The sequence below is a fragment of the Carlito syrichta genome, unplaced genomic scaffold, assembly GCF_000164805.1.
Source record: "Carlito syrichta isolate Samal-C Ts95f unplaced genomic scaffold, Tarsius_syrichta-2.0.1 Scaffold313342, whole genome shotgun sequence".
Taxonomy (NCBI): Eukaryota; Metazoa; Chordata; class Mammalia; order Primates; family Tarsiidae; genus Carlito; species Carlito syrichta.
Genome location: NW_007257438.1, coordinates 27685 through 42928, shown reverse-complemented (window position 1 = coordinate 42928; position 15244 = coordinate 27685). Strand labels below are relative to the sequence as shown.

Here is a 15244-nt window from a genome sequence, read left to right as displayed (position 1 = left end):
ACTTGACCTTATGTGATGCTTGCAGAATAAGCAGGACGAACTAGAACCCGTTGATTTCCTCCAGTGTATTTTTTACTATATGACCCACCCTACCCTGAGCTTTCCTTTTGAGGGTCAGAAATCGATTCTTTGCCATGTTATAGGGACATAAGGTGATAGTAACATGATTTTTAAAATATAAAAGTTGTAGTATATTTTATTAGAGTTTCCTTCTAATAAAAAAAGAACTCTTCAGAAATGAGATAGTTTGAAGGTTAGTGTTCTAGGAACCTATCAGCATCAGTGTACAAGCTAGCATCATTATGAGAGGCTGCATTCAGCTTCAGTGAAATTTTTTTGGAGATTCTTGTTTGCCCATTTAGTGATGGGTGATTTATGAGCATACTTGTCACCTGTGTACCCTGCAATGAGTGTTCAGCAACTTTTGACCAAAAACAACATGATCCTCGTGCCCCACCCTCCCTATTCACCTGATTTTACCCTGACTGGCTTTTTTTGTTTGTTTGTTTCCCGGGATGAAAAAAGACCTCAAAGGGAAACGTTTTGCTGATGTGGAAGAGGTGAAACAAAATGGCAGAAGCACTAAAAGGCATCAAAATTGACAACAGTTCCAAAACTGTTTTAAGCAGTGGAAAAAGCATCCTGATTGGGGTATTGCATCAGGTGGAGAGTACTTTGAAGGTGACTGAAGTTAAACATGTCAATAAATACACAATTTTTTATAAATAAATTTTAGGTTTTTTGGGTGCCTCCTCATATGTGAAATATAGAGTATTAGCATAAAACTATAAACAGCACTGATAGAATTCTGATCAGTTAACATGATTTTGTAATTCCAACATTATTTCCAGAATTTTTTTTTTTTTTTGAGACACGGTTTTTACTCTTGTTGTCCAGGCTGGAGTGCAGTGGTATGATGATGACTCACTGTAGCCTTGAACTCCTGGGCTCAAACGATTTTTCTGCCTCATCCTCCTGAGTAGCTGGGACTACAGGCACACACCACCATGCCTGACTGATTTTTCTATTTTTTGTAGACATGGGATCTCGCTTTGTTGCTCAGGCTGGTCTTGAACTCCTGACCTCAAGCGATTCTCCCACCCCAATCTCCCAAAGTGCTGGTATTACAGACTTAAACCACTGCACCTGGCCACCAGAAATTGTTTAAGTCAATCTTTGGTTTGATTTAACACTGATTAAAAAAATAAAAATTTTCTAATTATCCTTTTTGTCACTGGAACAGGATTTTTAAAAAAACTGCAAGAAGATATAGACAAAAACTTGACAATGATATGAGAGGTTATTAATTATTATGATTCAATCTGGCTGTTTTTTCACAGAGGAAGTGGGACATCTCCTGGTGGATCAGAATGATACTTGAAGACACATCTTTGCAAAGCCAAAATGATCTATTAAAAATTTATGTACATTCTCTCAAGTTCAAAATTAATCTCACTGATTAAAAAAAGAATAGAATCAATTACCAATAGTACCTACAGGCTTTTGATGAGAGTACTATGTTAATAACTGGAACTATCACCTTCATTTTCTCGTGTGGGTGGTAAGCCCTAATTCCATAATTTATCTTTTTCTTGCATTTGACAATCCCTATAATATCCCAGAAATGGAAAACTTTCCCATATGCTTTAGAGAAGCAGCTCAGCAGGTGGATCACCTGCATCCAAGTCTTGGTTTCAACCCCAGCTCCAAGACCTTGGGCAAATTACTTTACCTCTCTGTGCCTTGATTTCCCTATCTAGAGCAAAAGGATAAAAATGCCTGCTTTATTGAGTCATGAGGATGACATGAGATAGTGCATACAAAGCTCTATAATCCATTGCTTTCCAAATGGATTATAAGCATCCAAAATCATGGCCTTTTCATAGAATGAGCCTAAAATAATCTTGTTCCATAAAGTATTGAAATTGCACTGTAACTTTCCATGAACAGATTGACGTTTTATCAAACTCTACTCTGTTGTATCCCAGCCAAGGTATTTATATTCTAAAGTACACAAAGGACTTTGTTGAATGGTTGAATGGTTGCTGTACCTGAAAGTAAGTCCTGTATGTTATTTTCCATCTTCAGGATGTTTAACTAGAAACTATTTTATTTAGGTGGAAAAAGTGAGAATTTGTCATTTGCAAGTTAATTTGTGGTTTGGCTAAGCCTGTAGACTCTTAATGATTTTTATCAAATAAAATTAGTTTTTGGCAGCAGGATTCGGGGTAATTGACCCTGAAGCTGCTGGTAGATTAAGTATTGTACATCCAAATTCTTACAGTTCAGAAAACAGAAAAACCCAATTTTTCCTTTTATAAATTTAACCCAACATAAACACAAACTTTCAAGGTTTGTTCAGGGATGCTAATTACTCTCTTCTTCAATTTTTCCATGATGAGGCTATTACTGAATGTCAGCAAGCAGGATTAAACCTCAGGAGCATGTGAGGCCACTGGAAAATGCTCCATTGTCTCTCATTCTTTCTAGGTCACTCAGTATTTGATTATCCAGACTAATTGTGGGCAGAGAAAGCTGAATTGTACAGACAAGCTCTTGTACCTTTTTTTGCCTAAAGACTTCATACTTCTTCTCAAACTTTTTTTTTCTTCCAGAAAAGCTAACAAATAAAATAGAATGGTTAGTTTCCTGTTTTTGCTCAATTTCCTCTGGCCTTTCAGAGAAGTATTGACAAATGACAAAATGTCTCCTCCCAAATTCCCCATTCCCTCTGCTATAAAGGAGCAGTGTCAACAATGGGGGGGGGGGCAGCAGTCTAGATAGTAATTCTCTGAATAAGGTAGACTTGCTTGTTCTAGAACTTTCCAGTTAAAAGAAGGAAGACAGATCTTGAGCTTAAGTTTGGCTTCTAGCTCTTCCTTTTCTTGATCACTTTCCAACAATTTTAAAGGCTATTTTCCCCTTTCTTCCCATTACAGGCTTTTTATAGGCTTTTTTTTGACACCTCAGAAGTAACAAAGGAAATAAACATTTAACAGATGGTCTCAGCAGCTTCCCTAAAATACATGCATAGCACAAAAGGAAAGCATATATAATGGAGTTGGTTAGATCTATTTTAATTTGCTTTATTTCCCAAAGAACAGTCACCTGGCCACAATTTTTTTGTGCTTGTAGTTTCTGCCTTTTATCCTTTTGGTCCCTTACATATAGTTTCTGAAACTTTCTCCAAGGTCAAGACCTGTACCTCCCTCACCCTGATCTCTAGACCACAGAGAAAAGTGTATCATACTGTCAGCACAAATGGCTTTGCCAGGGCTCCTCTGGAGAGCTTTGGTGGGAAAAATTAGGAAAGTCCCACATCTGCATCTGGTTCTCTCATAAACCACAGGTCATGGGGTGGACATAAGCCAAGGAGTATCAGTAAGAAGAAGAAAGGAAGGAGTTGAGAGAACAGACTGAGGGTTTTTAACTGATAAGTAGGAAAACAAGCAAAACCTAGGGTAAAAATGTTACAGGGACAGCCAAGAGAGGAGTGTTAGATGATCAGAGTCAGCAGTCTATCTCCATGTGGGTTGGGGATGATATATGGTTCAAGGCCAGGATGTTTGTTCACAAATATAAAAGGGTAGATAGGTCTTATAAGTTATAGAGAGCAAAGCTGAGTTGTGAATCTGAGCATTCCAAGACATAAAGGAGCAGGCAAAAGGTCAGCGGGTCAAAGTCTCCATGAGAAAGAACAATCAGGCAAAAAAAAAACAACAAGTCCAAGCCCCAGTCAGGGGTTCACACCAAGCAGAAGAGGCTGATGAGAAGCAGAATCCTGCACAGGCAATGGCCCAAACCAACAGCCAAAGCAAATCAGACTCAACTCATGAGCCAAGGGCTCAGAGAGCTGTCCTCAGGCCTGCTTTTATGACTCTTCAAGGGGTGTGATCAGGCTAGGGTTTCACGACAGGCTGGGGAACCAAGAAACACCAAGGAATTCTTCCAAAGTCATTCTCGGATGTGGGAGACACTTGTGATGGAAGCCTTTTTGTATGTCTGGACCCCAGTGACTTGGAGTAAGGGTAAAACTTCATTTTTTTTCCTTAAAGGCAGATATAGATCAACTTGGAAATGTTCAGTATTATGGGAGAAAGAGGAAATGAAAATGGAAATACAAAGGGAAGTGAGGAAAAGACACTCAGTTCTTTCTAGGTCGTACATGTAGAATGATGATTAAGAGGGCTGGCTTTGGAGTCATGATGCCTTTATTTAAGTGCCACCTCTACCATTTGCTAGCTGAGTAATCAGGGCAAGTTACCGAACCTCTTCATGTTTCATCTGTAAAGTGAGGATAATAAAGTGTCTTTCGTCAAAAGGTTGTTGGGAGAATTAACTGTAAATGGCTTAAAAGAATGTCTTGCACAAAAAGGGCACTTCGCTTAAGCCCAGGAGTTTGAGGCTTCAGTGAGCTATGATTGTGTCACTGCACTCCAGCCTGGGCAACAGAGCGACACCCTGTCTCCAAAAAAAAAAGAAAATTTGACATTTTATTATCTATAGAATTTATGTTTCCACACTAAAAACAGCACACAAAAGCTGCATAAACAAATGTATAAAACTGAATGTAGTTGCAAGTCTTGCTCAAAGGATGAATGATTTGAGGTTCATAGTTTGTCCCACTCCTGAAGTATGTCTCCTTCTCTTACTTCCAATTTAATAGAGAATAAATATTTCCACAAGAGATAAAATTTGAGATGCAAATACTCCTGGGAGAAGCAGTACCGATGTTCATATTCCTACAAAGCTATGTTGGGGTCTTTCCTGAAGGTTCAGGAGAGAGGTCACTAAGCCGTGGAAAAAAATAGGGCAAAAGCAGGAATCTCAAGTGGCTGAAGACAAATCCAGTGTCACCGGACCTCCATCCTGCTTATGGCCTGTCCCCTGAGCCTCTGAAATGATTCCACAATTCACTGTTAGAATACCTAGTGACTTGTAGCCACATCTGCATAAGCAACTTATATGGTTATGAAATAAACATATTATTTCCATTTTAAATGGTAAAAAATTTATACGGGACTGCAAAACCACAATTTAAGCACTAGAGAACAGGGTAGAAAGTCTGTTGTCATTAATTTGAAAGCGACATTCCTTAGGATTCTTGGGTAGGATTTGCGATGAGGATGGACAGGCAAGGCCTCTTCCTGTATAATGTCCATGGTATTATCTAATGAGGTAAATGAGAAACAATTACCTTAGCTGAGCAATCTAAGAAAAAGCAAACAACAAAAAAAGTAAACCTAAATCAAGTCCTTAAAAGCTGAGTTTTATAGATCATGATACTGTGTCCTATTGGGGCCTTTCAAATTTTTCCTTCCTTACATCTTCTTGTTCAAGTATGAAATATTCTTATCTATTATGGCAAAATAATGTTGCCTGAACACTTCTAAATCTTCAGGAATACCCACCTAGTAAATACATTTATAGCAATGTTTAATAATGAGTTTAATAAAGTACTGGAGAAAATAAAATGTGAAGGAGTCTAATTTTCAGCTAGGCAGACATTTGTTTTTTGTAAAAATTGTATCGTAATTGCTGTTATAATTGTACATATGTATGGAGTACAGAGTGATATTATGATGTATGTATACAGTGTGGAATGATGAAATCAAGCAAGTTAGCATATTCATCACCTCAAATATTTATTTGTGGTGAGACCATTTAAAATTTACTATTTTAGCAATATTGAAATATATAATACATTATTATTAACTCTAACCATCATGCTGTGCAATATAATAGATATCAAAAAACATATTCCTCCTATCTAGCTGAAACTTTGTACCCCTTGAACACCATCTCCCCTTTTCCCTCAGTCCCCAGCCTCTGGTAACCATCAATCTGTTCTCTGCTTCTACGAGTCTGAGTGCATTAGGTTCTAATATAAATGAAATCATTCTGTATTTGTCTTTCTGTAGGCACTGACTTTCAATCATCTTCCACTAACAGGTAGATGCAGAAGCTAGCTCAATGAAAGTAGGTGACTAAAAGTTCATAGGACAATCATAGTAATATTAATAATATTGCCATGTGTTTTTTTATGGCACCATAATTTTTTCAACCAATATTCTATTGCTGGTCACTTAGGTAGTTTAAAATATTTTGATTGCTGCAATGAGCATACACATAAACCTTTGTATTTGGCACAGATTTTTAAAAATTATAAAAAGGTATTTAAGACACACAAAAAGGCAGAAATCATAATTTAAACATGACTTGTGTACCCACTTTTAGCAATATAGTTGGAGACCCTACATCTTTCTTGATCTCCATGTTCCTTCTCAGTGATAATCTCTCGACATCATTGTTCACCATTCTGAATTCCTTTATATTTTCATTACTAGGTGTGTACCTCTTAGCTGTACAGACTTGTATATTAACTCATGAGTATAACTTTATTTTTATTATAAAGATGTGGGGTACGCTTCAGGGTTAGGTATATAAACGTTGATTATACAGGTACCCTTGTTGATGAGGTATGCCCCTCTCTCCCCTAGCAGTTTCCCTCAACTGCCAATCCCACTCCTCTTCCCCTGACAGTTTCTCACTATTGCCAATCACTTTTTTATAGTTTTATAATTGTCTGCTTATGAGTGAGAACATATGGTACTCTGTTTTTTGTTTCTGTGATAGATCACTGAGTAGGATCGACTCTGAATTCATTCAAGTTGCTGCAAAGTCCATATGTTTGTCCTTTTTTATAGCTGCATAATATTCCACTGTGTATATGTACCACATGTTTTTTATCCAGTCTAGATTTGATGGGCAACATGGTTGGTTCCATGTTTTTGTTATTGTGAATAGAGCTGCAACAAACATATGTGTGCAGGTATCTTTTCTGTAGAATGATTTGAGTTCTTCCAAGTATAACTTTTTCTGACTGGAAATGCAGGGCATGCTCATTGTAGAAAGGTGGGTGGTAAACATGGCTTTAAATTGAGTGGTACTTTATCACTTACAAGGTGCTGTCGTGATTCTTACCTCATTAAATGACCTCATAGCATCTCTGTAAGGTGGGTGATTCTTTTTCTCCATTTTTTAGGTGAGGTTCAGAGGTCCAGAGAGATGAGGAAATATCTCAAGATCTCTTGGTTGTCAAGTGAAGGAGCCAGAATTCACATTTGAAATGTTTTGATTCCAAGTTCTGTGGTCTTTCTGTTAAAATGCCCTACAGATTTGTCTGTGTTGCCTAGGCTGGTCTCAAACTCCTGGGCTCAAGCAGTCTTTCCACCTTAACCTCCCAAAGTGTTGAGATTACAGGCGTTAACCACCACGCCTGGCCAATTTGTTCTGTGTATTACTGGCACCCCACAGAGTGCTGTCACCTCAGAAATCACCACCAGGACCCGATCTTCATGAAACAGACACCTGAGCCATGATGTTGCCAGGAGTGGCTAGTATGGAAGTAATCCAGGTGGGTTCTGGAATCAACACCGACTGAGCACCTGCCTGAGGAAGGTAGGTAGTCATACCTGGGGCAGGACTGGTCTCACTCTCCAGATCTTATTCCCTGTCCAGGGGCTCTTCTCCAAGGTCAGGAAGGTGAACTTTACTTGGAAATAAATGTATCCTGAAGGCTCAAGTGATTAATAGCACTTGACCACAAAAAAAAAAAAAAAAAAAGTAAAAACAAAATGAGATATATAATACAAAATCTATGTACATTTAAAATATATTGTTCAAAGCAGTACATATTTTTTCAAGATCATATACATTCACAGAAATACATGCAAAACTCATCAGATTGGCTGCCTGAGGAGGGAGAAATAAATGGAAGTGAAATAATGGAGTAAGACAAATAAGAAACCAGTAAAGCCTTGCACAGTTTAACACATTCTCTGTCAGGAACTGAGACACGTAATTAACTCTAACTCTGTACATGTGGTTCAAACACACACACACACACACACACACTCACAATGCCCTTAAACTGCTCTTCAAACCTTAGGAAGATTAAAGACACTAGATGGTGACCCATTATGAAAACACAATAAAGTTTACTGAATGAATGGATGAGCTACATAATGCTTCTGGACTTCTAGATTCTGGAAAAGTCAATATCAGAATGCTGCTGCTAGGTCTACGATATCAAAATTATAACTCTTATACTACTCCCTCTATGGGATTAGAAAATGGTTTTACCCTTAACAGTCAGGCACACACAGAAAAAGGCATTGCCTCAGGACAGTGTTGGTAGCTGTTTTTTTTTTTTTTTTAATAAATTTTTTGTTTTAAATATGTGGGGTACAATTCAGGGTTAGGAATACAAATGATCATTATGCAGGTACCTTTGTTGATGAGGTGTGACTCCCCTCCCCTGGCAGTTTCCCACTACTGTTAATCCCTTTCTTAAAGTATTACGATAGTTGTTCAAGATCTGCTTATGAGTGAGAACATGTGATACTAGGTTCTTTGTTTCTGTGATAGATTATTCTATGATACTATCATCTGCAATAGATGATAGTATTATAGCCTCTAAGTCCATTCAAGTTGCTGTGAAGTTCATAATTTTGTCTTTCTTTATGACTACATAATATTCCACTGTATATATGTACCACATTAAAAAAATCCAGTCCTCTTTCAATGGGCAGCATGGTTGGTTCCCTGTTTTTGCTATTGCAAGTAATGCTGCAATAAATATGTGTGTGCAGGTATCTTTTTCATAGAGTGATTTGAGTTCCTCTGGGTATACGCCCAGTAGGGTGATTGCAGGGTCATATGAGAGGTCGATTTTTAGATCTTTTAGGATTTGCCACACTGTTTTCCAGAGGCTGTATTAGTTTACATTCCTATCAACAGTGTAGAAGTGTTCCCTTTTCACCACATCCTCTCCAGCATCTGTTGTTTTTTGTTATTGATGATGGCCATCCTGACTTGAGTTAGATGGTATCTTAATGTGGTTTTAATTTTCATTTCTTTGATGACTATAAGGCTGAGCATTCTTTCATGTATCTGTTGACTACTCATATATCTTCTTTTGAGAAGTGTCTATTCATATCTTTTGCTCACTTTCTAATAGAGCTGTTTGTTTTTATCTTTTGAGTTCCTTGTAGATCCTAGATGTTAGTTCTTTGTCAGATATACAATTGGCAAATATTTTTCCCCATTCTGTGGGCTGTCTCTCCACTCTCTCAATGGTTTCTTTGGCTTTGCAGAAGCTTGTCAGTTTGATGAGGTCCCACTTGTCTATCTTATCTCTTATGGCCTAGCACTTGGAGTTTTGATCAGGAATTGGTTGCCAGTTCCAATTTCCATAAGGGCATCTCCTGCATTTTCTAAGCTCTTATAGTTTGAGGTTTTTTAATTTTAATTTTTGTTTTTATTTATTTATTTATTTTTGAGTTGGAGTCTCACTCTGTCGCCCAGACTGGAGTGCAGTGGCCGCTCCCAGCCACCACAGCCTCGACCTGCTGGGCTCCGGCGATCCTTCTGCCTCAGCCTTCCGAGTAGCCGGAACTACAGGCATGCATTACCACGCCCGGCTGATTTTTTTATTTATTGTAGAGATGAGGTCTTGCTGCCCAGGCGGGTCTCGAACTCACAGACTCAGGCAATCCACTCACCTCAGCTTCCCAAAGGCACGGGATTACAGGCTGAGCCACTGACATTGTTTTTATTTTTTATTATAAAGATGTGGGGTACAATTCAGGGTTAGGTATACAAATGTTATGTAGGTACTCTTGTTGATGAGGTATGCCCCTCCTTCCCCCAGCAGTTTCCCTCAACTGCCAATCCCACCCCCTCTCCCCTGACAGTTTCCCACTACGACCAATCCCTTTCTGATAGTATTATAATAACTGTTCAAGGTCCGCTTATGAGTGAGAACATATGGTGCTCTGTTTTTTGTTTCTGTGATGGATCACTGAGTATGACCGACTCTAAATCCATTCAAGTTACTATGAAGTCCACATGTTTGTCCTTCTTTATGACTGCATAATATTCCATTGTGTATATGTACCACATTTTAAAAATCCAGTCCAGCTTCGATGGGCAACATGGTTGGTTCCATGTTTTTGCTATTGTGAATAGAGCTGCAACAAACATACGTGTGCAGGTATCTTTTTTGTAGAATGATTTGAGTTCCCCTGGGTATATTCCCAATAGGGGAATTGCTGGGGCATATGGAAGGTCAATTTTTAGTTCTTTCAGAAATTGCCACACTGTCTTCCAAAGAGGTTGCACTAGTTTGCATTCCCACCAGCAGTGTAGAAGCATTCCTTTCTCTACCATCCTCGCCAGCATCTGTTGCTGTTTGTTTTATTAATGATGGTCATTCTTACTGGGGTTAGGTGGGATCTCAATGTGGTTTTGGTTTGCATTTCTCTGATGATGAGTGAGGTTGATCACTTTTTCATGTGTCCGTTGGCTGCCCGTATATCTTCTTTTGAGAAGTGTCTATTCATGTCTTTTGCCCACTTTTTATTGGGGCTGTTTGTTTTTTCCTTTTGGTGAGTCTGAGTTCCCTGTAGATCCTGGATGTTAGGCCTTTGTCAGATATACAGTTGGCAAATATTTTTTCCCATTCTGTGGTCTGTCTCTCTGCTCTCTTGATGGTTTCTTTTGCTTTGCAGAAGCTCATTAGTTTGATGAGGTCCCACTTGTCTATCTTATTTCTTAAAATATGGGCATTTTGGCTCTGAATAGGAATGCCAGTTCCAATTTCCATAAGGGTGTCTCCTGCGTTTTCTAAAATTCTTATAGTTTGAGGTTTTATGTTTAGGTCTTTGATCCATTTAGAGATAATTTTTGTGTATGGTGATAAGTAGGGGTCCTGCCTCAATCTTCTGCATGTGATCAGCCAGTTTTCCCAGTAACATTTACTGAATAGGTTCTCCTCTCCCCAGTGGTTGTTGTTGGAGGCTTTGTCAGAGATGAGTTGGTTGAGAAATTGAGGTTTTGCTTCTGGAATCTCCATCCTGTTCCATTGGTCTATGTGCCTGTTCTTGTATCAATACCAGGCTGTTTTGATTACTGTAGCCTTATAGTAAAGCTTGAAGTCTGGAAGTGTGATACCTCCTGCTTTGTTTCTTTTGCTAAGGATTGTTTTGGCTATTCATAGTCGTCTATGTTTCCATATGAATTTTTGTTATTGGGTGAAGCTGTTTCTCACCAACAGCAAAAGGTGGTTCATGAAGAGTAACTCGAGCATCATCTTCAAGTTGAGGCCCCAAATGTGGGCAAACAGCTGGTGGGTGGACCTGGTCCTTCTGGTCTGGATGAGTCCTTCAAAAAACTATTCCTTGTTCTCATACTCATGCTTGATGTGTTTCCACAGCTTCCCCTCCTGATGTGCTCATAGATGGCATTGGCGCCTTGATTGAAAGTGCACTCAAAGAACAGGGAGCCCATGGTGATGGTGAGGGTGAAAGTGGAAGTTCTGCGGAACAGTAGGGAGTACAACTGTGCAGTTAGCATTGGAGCCGCCATGTTTCTTCACTGTCGACCCCGCGCCCAGTTTGTGGTTTTACATTTAGGTCTTTGATTCATTTAGAGTTGGTTTTTGTGTATGGTGATAGGTAGGGGTCTTGTTTTAATCTTCTGCATGGTGGTCAGCCAGTTTTCCCAGCACCATATACTGAATAGGTTCTCCTCTCCCCAGTGGTTGATGGTGGAGGCTTTGTCGAAGATGAGTTGGTCAAGCAATTGAGGTTTTGCTTCTGGAATCTCTATCCCATTCCATTGGTCTATATGCCTGTTTTTGTATCAATACCAGGCTGTTTTGATTGTTGTAGCTTTATAATAAAGCTTAAAGTCTGGGAGTGTGATGCCTCCTGCTTTGTGTGTATATGTGTGTGTGTGTGTGTGTGTGTGTGTGTGTGTGTGTGTGTGTGTGTTTGCTGAGGATTGTTTTGACAATTCATGGTAATTTATGTTGTAGATTACCTTGGGTAGGATGAACATCTTAACACGGTAGCTGGTTTTAGTACCGTCCTTTTCCTTGTCCTCTTGCCCAGCCTTCTTGTCCAGAACACAACCTGCATGTGTGTTTGAGTGACCCTGCCCAGAAAATCCTGGAGAATATGCACTTAGGCATTGATTTCAGATCAACTGGAAATGCAAACTTTACCTCCTGACATTTATATGTATGGATGTGTGTGTGTGTGTGTGTGTGTGTGTGTGTGTGTAAAATCATACTAAAAGAGTGTCTATCTCTTTTCCAGTTTTAAGTTAGATGACAAAAGTCTGTGTCTTCTACTATGTTAGCCTCAGCAATGCCAAACTCCAAGAGTGGACAGAGGTGGGAGTGGCGGAGAAAGAAGTCACTGTGGGTTGAAGTAACTCACACTAAGGACTATTTTCCTTTCTGATCTATTTCCTTTCCAGGCCGGGAAGGCCTTATAGCTATAGTCTCCTCTCTCCTCTGCTCTTCCTCCATCATTCAATTTTAAATAAAGGATTGGTTCTCCCACTTGACCTAAGCCAGGCTGATTAGAAATATAGGAAAGAGAGCTATGGCTAACTGGCTGGTGGTGTGGGTGCTGGAGAGCCCATCTGAGACTCGTATCCAAACCCACTGCTTTGAGGAGCCAGTGCCCACTTCCTTCCCCACCAGCCCATCCTTCAGATTATAGTTGTTCCCCTTGTGACTTAATGATTTACTTAAGAGGACATTTGATTGATGTTCTTTTACTTAGTATAGTTGCATACTATATACAGAAGATCTGTGCATAGCATAAGGAAAAATTTCTATGGTAGAAATAACAAGTATCATGGCAGCTTTCAACCCCTCCATGAGGAGGAGACCCATCTATTGTGTTCAGTACCAATATCTCCAGTGCCCAGACAAGTGTCTGGCAACTATCACCAGGCATAATAAATATCAATAAGCACTTGTTGCATAAAATCACATTTTTTTTTTTTTTGAGTTGGAGTCTCACTCTGTCGCCCAGACTGGAGTGCAGTGGCCACTCCCAGCCACCGCAGCCTCGACCTGCTGGGCTCCGGCGATCCTTCCGCCTCAGCCTTCCCAGTAGCCGGAATTACAGGCATGCGCTACCACGCCTGGCTGATTTTTTGATTTATTGTATAGATGAGGTCTCACTGCCCAGGTGGGTCTCGAACGCGTGGGCTCAGGCAATCCACTCACCTCAGCCTCCCAAAGGCGCGGGATTACAGGCTGAGCCACTGAGCCCGGCGCATAAAATCACATTTTAGGGGGAATGGAAGGATATGCCATCTAGTGTTGACACAAGAGACTGAGGGCCAGGTGTGGTGGCTCATGCCTGTAAACCCAGCACTTTGGAAGGTCGAGGCAGAAGAATCTCTTGATGCCAGAAGTTCAAAACCAGCTCTACAATTAAAAAAAATTCAAAAATTGGCTGGGCATGGTGGCACCTGCCTATAGTCCCAGTTATTTAGGAGGCTAAGACAAGAGGATCACTGGAGCCCAGCAACTTGAGGCTACAGTGAGCTATAAACATGTCACTGCACTCCAGCACTCTAGCCTGAGTGACACAGCAAGTCCCTGTCTCAAAAAAAAAAAAAAAAGTCCTGGATGAACTGAACCTGGTTCACCATTTTGCATTGGGGAGCCTTATGTGTGTTTGTAGAGCTGGAAGTGATACCCCCCTGTTCCCAGTCCCAGACTGTCCCAGGTGAATGGGTGTCTAATAAATGCAACCCTTTCAGCTGTCTTAGCTTCTCTGCTTCCTGGAGGTGTGTGCTCAGGAAGTCGAAGAAGCAGACGTGTCTGTACAAGGAGAGGCCAAGGTACTAGAAGGCTGTGCAGTCGAATCCCGAGTGATACCAGGAGGAAACCCTAGGGTGACTCAGAGTCTAAAAATGTACTGTGTAAACAGACCGAGTGCCCATCTCCTGGGTAATTTGGCAGGACTGGAACCAACTCGCAAGGAGGAATGCTGGTCTCTGTGCTCACAACTCACGCTCCAACAAGGAGCCAAAGTCTCCCTTGACCAGAAATTGGCCCAGACCCTCTAACTTCTCAAACAGATCATCAGCAGGAAACACAGTTCTCATCCTCAACAAGTAAAGTCTATTGAGGAGAAATAACACATGGAATTCTCTTAGATACAAATGAACTGAAAAATACATTACTCTCATCTCCATATGTTCCCCCCATAAGCATAAATAAACCAAAAATATGATACCATTTTTCCAGAGGGGGCTTTTCCAGTTTTTGCTGTCTTTGATCATGAAGCTTGAATGGTGGGTGAATCTGAATACAATGGCAGGGAATTGACTGAATTGGCTGTCGGGAGGGTAGACCCCAACCCCACAGCACTCGAGGAGGGATGATGTAAGACTCTCATGTTTCTTTAGATGAGACAAGAAAGTCTCGAAGTTCCTGATAGGCTAACTACCCAGATGCAAAACCATTGATTTTTTTTTTTTTTTTTTTGAGTCGGAGTCTTGCTCTGTTGCCCAGGCTGGTGTGCAGTGGCACAATCATGGCTCACCTTTGCCTTGACCTCCACCTCAGCCTCCCTGGTAATTGGGACTATAAGTATTCGCCACCACACCCTGCTAATTTTTTTTTGTACAGACGAGGTCTTACTATGTTACCTAGGCTTGTCTCAAACTCCTAGGCTCAAGCAATTCCTACCTCAGCCTCCCACAGTGCTGGGATTACAGGCAAGAAGCACCACACCTGGCCTTTGCAAAACCTTTGAGCCCGAGAATTCAAGAATTACCCAGGCGGCCACCTCCAGGCACCAGCTCTGTCTTCGTGGTTCATGATGACCAACCTCTGTGGGAAGCTCACAGGCGCTGGGCACCTGTGGCCAGGCTCTGAGCTCGGAAATCGGCCTTTATTGGCAGCTGTATGGTTGACGCAACCAGACACATCCAGGTGAGGAAAATAAACCTTTTCCCAGGATCAGCGCGGAGAGCAGCGCCAGGACTCTTCATCCTGCCCTTCTTCTCCAGCCCCCTTCCTTGTTGGGATAGCTCCTTCTGTTCTTTGCTCCCTTCACACCTGAGCTCTGGAAGAAGAAGGAACAGTGCACAAGTGGGTAAGGTGGAACCTCCCAGTCCAAACTGCCTTTCTGTTCCTCATTGTTAGGCTGGGTTTTTCCTGTCCATTTTCTTGAATCAGGATCTCACTCTGTCATCCAGACTGGAATCCAGTGGCACGATTATGGTTCACTGCAGCCTTGACTTCTTAGGCTCGGGCAATCCTCATGTCTCAGCCTCCCGAGTAACTGGTACTACAGATGTGCACCACCACACCCAGATAAGCTTTTAAACTTTTTGTAGAGATGAGGTATTGCTATGTTGCACA

General features: G+C 40.7%; 1 pseudogene; it reads right to left on the bottom strand.

Annotated features, from left to right (window-relative positions):
* Nucleotides 1-11236: 11236 nt before the first annotated feature.
* On the bottom strand, nt 11237-11430 carry LOC103272829 (annotated as a pseudogene).
* Nucleotides 11431-15244: the final 3814 nt, after the last annotated feature.